Here is a 10,256-nt window from a genome sequence, read left to right as displayed (position 1 = left end):
TACCAAATTTTTAAGACTTAATATATAAAAAGAGAATACAGAACAGTTTTAAATTGATGATGTGTTAAAATGCTAATAATTTAAACTTATAGGGTTATATAAAATACATTATTAGAATAAATTTCATCTGTTCCTTTTTATCTTTTTAATGTGGCTATGAGAAAATCCAAAATTACATCTGTAGCTCATACTTTATTTCTGTGAGACAACACTGATTTAGAAACCCTGCATTTTGCTCAATGGTGACAAGAAGGAAAAGAAAAATATGTACAGAAGACCAAAAAAAAAAAAAAAGGCAAAGAAAAATCTAACTTAGACTATTTCTAAGAATCATTTAACTGAAAAAGAAAATCTTTGTATAATGCTCTATCACAGACATAGACAAATGTCTCAAAATCTTATGTACTAAGCAACTGGGATATAAGGAAAAAAAATAGTAGCAACCTAAAACAGATTAGTAAATAGCAAATAATACATACAGCAATGAATATGTAAACACACTAAAACAATACCATTTTTTAACAAATGAATGAAATCAAAGATGTCTTCTTGGATTTCACATAGTCTACACACTTTTAGTAGAAAATTCCCAGGAACAACTTAGATTTAAGTAAAAGTTTACCTAAGATAAGAAAAACCAAAGCCCAAGTAAAGAACAAGATACTAAGATGAAATAAAGCCCATCCCTTTGCCTAATGGTAACTACTCATTACAGATGAACAATCAAATCCACCCCTCCCACAACCAAGGTATAATAAAAAGGAGTCATGACTTTCTATTATTTTTGCTTCTTATATCCCAGTAAAAGGAAAGGGGCACTGCAAAGTTTTTCACCAGAAGAGTGTATATCCCATGTTAAATGACAAGAATCTTTCTGGCACACAGGAAAGTTGTATGAATTTTCAGTTGTTTCCACAGTCTGATATATGAATACTATCAGTGTTCGAGATTTTCAGGCAAAGGTATTTAATATAAAAAGCAAGCTCCAATTTCAGATTAACAGTTCCTATCTAGAACTTTTACTCCATCTTGTGGAGGTAAAGGGTATTAAGAATTTTAAAAACTCCAAAGAAACTTCAAAAGCAGAAGTTTTAACAAAAAAAATGACATTAGAATAATTTATGATATCCCAGTTATAGTTGTTTCACATCTAGAAACTGCATTAAAATTAATTAACAGGAGCTACCATACGATCCAGTAATTGTGCTACAGGGTATCTACCCCAAAAATATGAAAACACTAATTCGAAAGGATATATGCATCCCTATGCTTACTGCAGCATTATTTACAGTAGTCAAATTATGAAAGCAGCCCAACTGTCCAATAGATGAATGGATATGGGTGCCTCGGTGGTTAGTCAGTTAAGCACCTGACTCTTGATTTCAGCTCAGGTCATGATCTCAGGGTCATAGGATTGAGCCTCGCAGTGGGCTCCCCTCTGAGCGCCCTTTGCCCCTTCCCCCCTGTGCCCCTTCCCCTGCCTGCACATGCACATGCTCTCTCTCTGAAGTAAATAAATAAATCTTTAAAAAAAAATAGATGACTAAAGATGTTGTGTATATATATATATAATGGAACATTATTCAGGCATAAAAAAGAATGAAATCTTGTCATTTGCAACAATATGGATAGATCTAGAGAGTATAATACTAAGCAAAATAAGTCAGTCAGAGAAAGACAAATACTATATGATTTCACCCATTCAAGAAACAAAACAAACGAACAAAGGGAAAAAAAGAGACAAACCAAAAAAGACTCTTAACTATAGAGAACAAAGAGACGGTTACCAGAGCTGAGGTGGGTGGGAGGATGGGTTAAATAGGTGAAGGGGATTAAAAGTACACTTATCTTGATAAGCACTGAGTAATATACAGAACTGTTGAATTACTATATTGTACACCTGAAACTATAACACTGCATGTTAACTATACTGGAATTAAAATATTTTTTAAAATTGAAGAAATTTTTTTAAATTAAAAAATAAAATTAATGAGCAGGAATAAGTAAATTTTGTGTAGTTTCTTTTTTTTTTTTTAAGATTTTATTTATTTGAGAGAGAGAGAGAGTGAGAGAGAGAGCGCAAGAGGGGGTACGGTTAGAGGGAGAGGCAGACTCCCCATCGAGCAGGGAGCCCGATGTGGGACTCGATCCCGGTACTCCGGGATCATAACCTGAGCCGAAGGCAGTCGCTTAACCAACTGAGCCACCCAGGCGCCCAAATTGTGTAGTTTATCTTAACCAATCTCTTTAAAGAGACTATTTTCATAAGACCTAAATATTCTGATAATAATGCCGTGAAAAGACTACCTAAAGGTAATATGGAATCTGAGAACCTAACCTAAGAAAGTTAACTAGAGATGTGCATTGCTCTATTATTTATAAGAAAAACTAAAACCAACAATAACCCAAATGTCCACAGGAACCCACTAGTCTAACCTCCATGCATCAGGCATAACATCTGCTTGGTTCACCATGTATCCCAGAGACTAGCAGTGTCTGGTACAGAGTAGGCACTTAAAAAGTATTTGTTGAACTGAATTTTTGAAGACACACGGTTGCCAACTTTTAATTGGCTTACTTGTTTGTATGTATGTATATATTTCTTGATTTATTCAAAAGATTTATTTATTTATTTGAAAGAGAGCATGAGGAGAGGGGCAGAGGGAGAAGGAGAGCAGCAAACTCTGTATTGAACACTGAGCCGGACGCGGGGCTTGACTTCACAACCCTGAGATCATGACCTGAGCCAAAACCAAGAGCTAGACACTTAACCCACTCAGCCACCCAGATGCCCCCGCCTTGTATTTCTAAAAGGATTATTTTAACTTCCAAGAATAGGAAATAAAAAATTAGTAAATTATATATCTCACAAAAATACAAGGATAATAAAAAAGGTAAGCACCCACAAATTAGCAAAAAGGTTGATCAAAAAAACTCATTTCATAGCCCTTGGTATTCTCATTTCACTCTGGAACAGTAAAAACCTCAAGGACCAGGATTAGCCTTGTCTGGTTTGGGGAAATCTCTGCCCTAAGTTATGTTTCCCAATTTTCTCTTCTAACAATACAGAATAAGAGCATATTCCTTCTGGGCGCCTGGGTGGCTCAGTCGTTAAGCGTCTGCCTTCGGCTCAGGTCATGATCCCAGAGTCCTGGGATCGAGTCCCACATCGGGCTCCCTGCTCTGCGGGAAGCCTGCTTCTCCCTGTCCCGCTCCCCCTGCTTGTGTTCCTGCTCTCGCTATATCTCTCTCTGTCAAAAAAAATAAATAAAATCTAAAAAAAAAAAAAAAAGAGCATATTCCTTCATGGTGCAATTACTTGTATATACATCTTGTCTCCTGTGCTCAAAGCATCAAATACTTTCATTAGAAAAGGAATTAAAAAGATTGAAGTATCTCAATGCTCTGTATAGCCTCCACATACAACCAAGAGTGAAGAGATGACTCCTGATCTGTACCACCCCTTGCTCCCACCCTAAAGCCAGGACCCCACCAACCAAATCTAATTTGAGATTATGAAAACTATCTCATTATGCCAATCTCTCTATGGCTCCCTATACCACCTATTTCAGATTCCACTTCTCATCTTAACCAATTCCTAAAACCTTTCTGTCATTAACCTCTAGAACTCATACTCAGTCAATAGCAAAATCTCCTATTCTGAACATCTACTCTAAACTTCCACTGTACTTTCTCACTCTAATTGAACTCCAACTGGATGGACCCGAGACTGAGATACCTGCCTTCCTTGCTACTCCCAGACTCTTCACTTGTCTTCTTCTCTAAAACAACTCCAGCTTTGAAATTCCTGTCATCAGCCTATTAACAGCAATTCTCACTCAGAGGCAATTTTGCCCCTCTTCACAGCCTGGGTATATTTGGCAATGTGGGAAGACATTTTGGTTGTCACAACTGAGAAAGTGCTACTGGCACCTAGAGGGTAGAGGCCAGGGACGCTGCTAAACATCCCAAAATGCAAAAGACAACCCTCCACAACAAAAAAATTATCGGGCCCAAAATGTCAATGCCAAGGTTGAGAAATCCTGGCCTACAGTGATCCTGATCATTAATGCCTCCTACAGACCTGCATCAACTTTTCTCTTTCGATCATTCCCACTGATACACAAACATGCTGGAATGTTCCACATTTAAAAATCTTTTTTGACCTCACATTCCCTTCTAGCAATTACCACTTTTCTCAACTGTCCTATGCAGCAAAACCCCTTCTACGTTGCTCTTACCAAAGTTAGTAATAACCTTCATGTTGCCACATGCACTGGTGACTCCTTAGTCCTCAGCATTTGTCCAAGTTAATTCCTGCCTCCTCTCTGAAAACAGTTAATTCACTGGTTTTCAAAACAACACAGATCTACTTCTCATATCTCACTACTGGTTGCTTCTTTCTACATTATATTGTTGGTTCCTATTCATCACCCAGAATTCTAAATGTTGAAATGCCTCAGAGTTCAGTTCTTGGCCCTCTTCTCTATTTATATTCATCCCTTTGGTGGTCTCATTTTATCTCTTGGCTTTAAATACCATCTATAAATGGACTACTCTTAAATTATTTCTCTAGACCAGATGTTTCTCCTGAACTCTAGACTCATACATCTAACTATTTAATATCTACTTGAATATTTTAATAGGCATCTCACATTTAACATGTCTAATACTCAATATCTGATCTTTCCCTCGAAATTTCTCCTTCCATGTCTCTATCTCAATAAATGACATCTGTCCATTTGCGAAGGCCAATACTCTGGACTCATCTTTGACTCCTCTCTTGGATCTGCATCCAATTCATCAGCAAATCGTATGCTATGCATTCCATATATTATCACAACCCTCACCATTTCCATCCTGTTGTAAGCCATCATCATCTCTTGCTAAGATAATTCCAACAGCCTCCTACTGGTCTCTTGACTCTTCCTATGCCCTTTAAGGAGTCCATTTTCAGCACTGCAGCTAGAGTGGTACTCTTAAAATGTGTATCAGATGCCACTCCTTTACTCAAATGTGCATTGGCTCCCCATTTCCCTCAAACTGAAAGTCAATATCCTTATAATGGCCTATAATGTCTTATGCTATACTGCTTCCCATATCCTATTTAACTTTGCCTCCTGCTATTTTCCCCCTGCCTTACTTTGGCCACCTTGGCTGCCTTGCAATCCTTTAAACATATTAGGCATTTTTCTGCCTAGAAAGCTGTTCTCTTCCATATAGCTATGTAATCCACTACCTTATTACCTCTTTAGATCCTTCCTTAAATGCCTCTTTTTCAGTGAGGTCTTTCCTATTTTCAAGTTACAAGCCTGTTCACCATTACCTGCTTTATTTTCCTCCAGAGTATTTTCCATCTTCTAAAATGTCATATATTTCATTTTAGTTCTTGCCTGTCCTATCATAATGTAAGTTCCAAGATGACAAGAATATTTTCATTTGCTTTCTTTATTGCTAGAACCAGGATCTAAAATGTTTTGTCAGACAGCACACCCTCCAGTAGTGGCTGAGTTCTTCTTCAGCCTCTTACCTGACTTCCTAAAACTAGCTTCCATGTTCCATTACTCAGGGTTTAATTCAGTAGTCCCTCTGATTCTTCTTGCCCTCTCAACTGACTCAGAGTTGCCTAGTATTTCATTGACACTCATCCTTACAATCTAAAATGACACAGGACTCTAGGATACAGAAGGGTACAGAACTGCCAATTTTCATCAGTAACTCTGAGATCTGATTTATTTAATAAATATCTTATAGCTAGAATCTGGGCTTTAAGGAAATAAACCAAACAAAAAACCATCTATTATGTTTTTCATTTCCTTTCCATATGACATTTCAGTCACTCTTTGCAATAATGATATCATTATATACTATAATCCCTAGAGGCCTGGGCTAGAAGTCAGTAAATTAAAGTGCTAGTTTTGGCAGAGCCAATGATTTGGATTCAAATCATTTAACTTCTGTGTCTAAAATTTTTCTGTCAAACGGGAACTAGTCTGGCTTTATTACATAGTGCCTTGTACAGAATTTATTTGTGAACATATTTTCTTCCCATTGACTTTAAAGATTGGGCCTGTTTTATTTATCTGTGTATATCACATGCTATACACAATATTTAGTAGATGAATATATGCATGAATATAAATACAGATTTTTGTTTTAAGCATGATTTTACATATGTGGAATTACCTCAAAAAACATACGGTACAATATAAAATGCTATTTACATTTACCATAAAATGAGGCTTAACTGATTCCCAGGAAAAATGGAAATTATAGCTTTCCTCCCCAGAGAGAAACATATTTATTTACTTCCTCACTATGGAAAAAAAAAAACTACTTTGTTAGAAAAATTTTTTTTAAGTCACTCACTGAGGGGTGCCTGGGTGGCTCAGTCGGTTAAGTGTCCAACTCTTGGTTTGGGCTCAGGTCATGATCTCAGGGTTGTAAGATTGAGCTCTGCCCGCATCAGGCTCCACACTGGGCATGGAGCCTGCTTAAGAGTCTCTCTCCCCCCTCCCTCTGCCTTACCCACCGACCCCAACTCGTGCTGTGTCAAAAAAAAAAAGCACTCACTCATTTTCCTTCATTCCTTTTCTCCCCATCACTGCCAACAATACAAATAATCTTACACTTTAAAGATAAGTTTAGAACTTTACACTTCAATGCTTCACTATTCTCCAGCATCCACACCCAGTGATACCAAATTCCATCACTTTTTTGTTCATACTTCTCAGCTCATTCTTCTCACCTGTGTCTCTGTAGTCATGACGTTAATTTTAAATTAAAAGGACCACTGAGTATTACTACATTTTAGTAAAATGTGGTATATTTAGCCTCTTACCAGTACATCATGCACCAAGGCTTGATATGTCCAAGTATGGTGTAAAGGAGTCGCCAGATCTATGTTTCTGTCAACAAGGACTAATAAAGGCCTTTGGAAGCTGTAAATATATTAAAAAAATATTATGTAACTCTTAATAACAGTTTCTACATCTCAATTTTTCTAATACTTTCTGGTTTTATCATTTGGACATGAACAGTAAGTATGCTAATATCGACATTCCATAAATTGCTTCGGACTACTCAGAGTCTGTGTATGCTGCTAGATTATAAGTCTTGAGGAACTGTCTTAAAGAAAAAAACCTATGCAAGTACTTTTACAGAATAATATTTATAGTTATCAAAGTAAGAATAAGTTGCTTCTACTTAGATTTGTATTTCACATTTTTTGGGGAAAAAAAGGAATAGCTATTGTCAGTTTCAGAGAAAACTATCAGAGAGAGTAGGATCTTAAAAATTTACAAAAATGTTTGAGTTTCATAAATTACAAATTACAACTTTTTTCTGTAAACACAAATTCAAAAAGCAGACTCTAGAGAAGAGCCTCATGAAACCATATCCCATTACAATATATAAAACTAAAACATTAAGCCACGATGGTACCTAATTATATAATTATTCACTTACCAAACACTTCATATGTTGTTTACTGTGCTATTACAACTTAGATGTGAAATAGACTACACTTAAAGCAAAGTGAGGCACAAAGTCATCTGTTGCCATATGTCTCCAAAAGTTGTAAAGGTCTGCTTTGGCAATACTGTATCAAGGGTATACATCAATTTTCAAAAGATACTGTTATATGATTATATTAACTATTCATATTTTGTCCTGCAAGAGAACTCTGACCATTTTAGTAACTCATTACACTGCACGGATTAAAAATGCACTGCACTGATTATAAAACTCTGCAATAAATAAGTAGGAGTGGCACCCTTACCACCTACTATCATTTATTACTCCAGAGCTAGGTGAAAGGCAAAGAAAGATAGCCTATGGCAAAATTTCTTAATTCAGCACTACTGAGATTTGGGGCTGGATAATTCCTCATCATGGGGGTTTGTCCTGTGCATCATAGGATGTTTAGCAGCATCCTATAATGCAACCCACTAAATTCCAGTCGCATCTATCCAATTGTGACAACCAAACATGTCTTCAGGCATTACCAAATTCTTATTGAGGATCATTAACCTACAACTGGATTCAAATGTCCAAAACAATAGTCCAACAAAGTTGCTGACCCCTAATTAAAATAATTTAGAAATGCACCCAACAAATTAAAAATAAGACAACTATATTATAACATAAGTTTTTAGAAATTACCCAAATAAAACAGCGCCTTTATGTGGGTTTCTAAGGCTTTTATGAGAGCACTATAGAAAGGGAACTGTTAAGTAAGAGATGCTACAGTGGGTGCTTCTGTTGGGAAAAAAATCGGGGCGCCTGGGTTGCTTAGTTGGTTAAGCGACTGCCTTCGGCTCGGATCATGATCCCGGAGTCCTGGGATCGAGTCCCGCAAGGGGTTCCCTGCTCAGTGGGGAGCCTGCTTCTCCTTCTAATTCCCTCCTCTCTCATGCTGTTTCTCTCTCTCTCTCTCTCGCTCTCAAAAAAATAAATAAAATCTTGAAAAAAAAAAATCAGGTGAGAATTTGATATTTCTGCTCTCCTTAATGAGAAGCATTCTGAAGAGTATTTAAGACCAGCAATGAAATCATAGAAGAGTTTAAAATAATGTGGGGGCTGAGACAGTTGGAACAAACAACTGAAACATAATGTTAGTGTTAACTCCAAATTATAGGAACAGTACATAAGGCAGTAGGAGCCATCTAAACTGACTTGAAATGAAGTCTATGGAAAGTTACCATAGAATTATCATCCCTGGAGGTCAGTTATACTGACTATCAATTTATTTTTACAGGCTTTATTAATTCACTTAAAACTGGGGGTAAGGATTAATTTTCCAAAATACTGTCTATTCCCTTTGAAATAATTCTCAGCCATTTGTGTGGGTTTACTTCTTCACCCCAATATTGTCCATTATTTTTAATAAACAAGTATTTCAATGTAAAAATGGAAACTAGTTGATAGGTAGAAATAGACATAAGCATCACAAGTTTTTCACTTATTTTTGTCATTACCAAGAGGCTTAATGATAACTGAAATAAAATGGCTTCTGACCTTCAAAGCCATATAAACAGAAAAATTTCTCCTACAGATGAGAAAAATGCAAAACAATTTCATGGGGCTTGAACTCACAATCCTGAGGTAAAGACCTGAGCTGAGATCAAGAGTTGGACACCTAACTGACTGAGCCACGCAAACGCCCCCAAAACAGAAATTTCTAACAGAAGGTAAATTAAATATTCCATTTGTATTTCAAGAACAAACTGAGTCAAAACCCTGATAAAAAACATAATACCTGAATTGGCCAGCTCCAAGTGTATCACCTGTAAAAAGACTGTTTCTTGCATCTCTTAGATTTTCTCGAAGTTTCTTATCTAGTTTCTGAAAAATCAAATTTGATAATAACTCTTAAAAATTTCACAGAACTTTATATAGGATAATAAAATGTGTTATTATGAACATTAAGAACATAATGTGTTCTTAGTTTCATAACTTAGAAATCTGGAACTTCTTTACAAAATAGCAATTCTAAAATCTAAGTATTTTAGTTTCTTTACTATTCAGTAACATCATAACTTGGACTTGAAAAGACCAATGCCTTTTTTATTGTGACTCAGGCCTGATTTCACTAACAACCACTTTCCACTGACTATTTTTACTTTGGGTACAGGAATGATCTGCAGTAATAAGCCACCCTCTTACCCAATCATGACTCTGTTTTACAAGGAATGTCTCTATATAGTGATGGCTGCAAGAGGCTCCAGAATAGAAATGGAGTATGTGAAAGAAAGTAGCCCTCCATCAGTCAATGATTCATTGTGGCTAATAAAACTAAAAAATGTTAGTGTATCTTCCATCTTTCCACTTACCCTTTCCTTTTCAGTAATTCTGTAATTTCTCTAATCCCTTATTTTTTAATCTTTAAAGCAAATTTTTGAATGCCCAGTTTATACTGAATATTTTACTCCAATATAATGGGATAGCAAATGCACTGCATTTTAAAAACAGTTATGATTGTCAATAAACATTTGCTAAATGAAGTTAAATATAAAATGATCTGGGGGATCAAATAAGCGTTACTTGGAGAAACAAGGCAGAAAGACAAATATACATTTTAGTAAAAAAGAAACAGCTGGAATAGCATGTCGAAGTAAATCATTTTTCTCCATCACATAACAGCATACGATGTTTACTTTTTTTTTGGTGTAATCCCAATGCCGTAAAATAAGAATATTTGCCTTTGGTACTTAATATATAACCCATAGCAATCACATACTTAATATTAACAAAAA

General features: G+C 36.0%; 1 long non-coding RNA gene across 1 annotated transcript; it reads right to left on the bottom strand.

The window, feature by feature from the left end:
- Positions 1-3,614: 3,614 nt before the first annotated feature.
- On the bottom strand, positions 3,615-10,233 carry LOC145719008 (uncharacterized). The gene is made up of 2 exons (XR_014142138.1): positions 9,260-10,233; positions 3,615-6,941 (listed from the first exon to the last, which is right to left on the bottom strand). It is a non-coding gene; the product is annotated as an uncharacterized LOC145719008 (long non-coding RNA).
- Positions 10,234-10,256: the final 23 nt, after the last annotated feature.

The sequence above is a fragment of the Leptonychotes weddellii genome, unplaced genomic scaffold (assembly GCF_054177405.1).
Source record: "Leptonychotes weddellii isolate Sample4059 unplaced genomic scaffold, ASM5417740v2 HiC_scaffold_2792, whole genome shotgun sequence".
NCBI classification, from domain to species: Eukaryota; Metazoa; Chordata; class Mammalia; order Carnivora; family Phocidae; genus Leptonychotes; species Leptonychotes weddellii.
The sequence above is the reverse complement of the archived record's forward strand: the minus strand, read 5'-3'. Positions and strand labels throughout refer to the sequence as shown.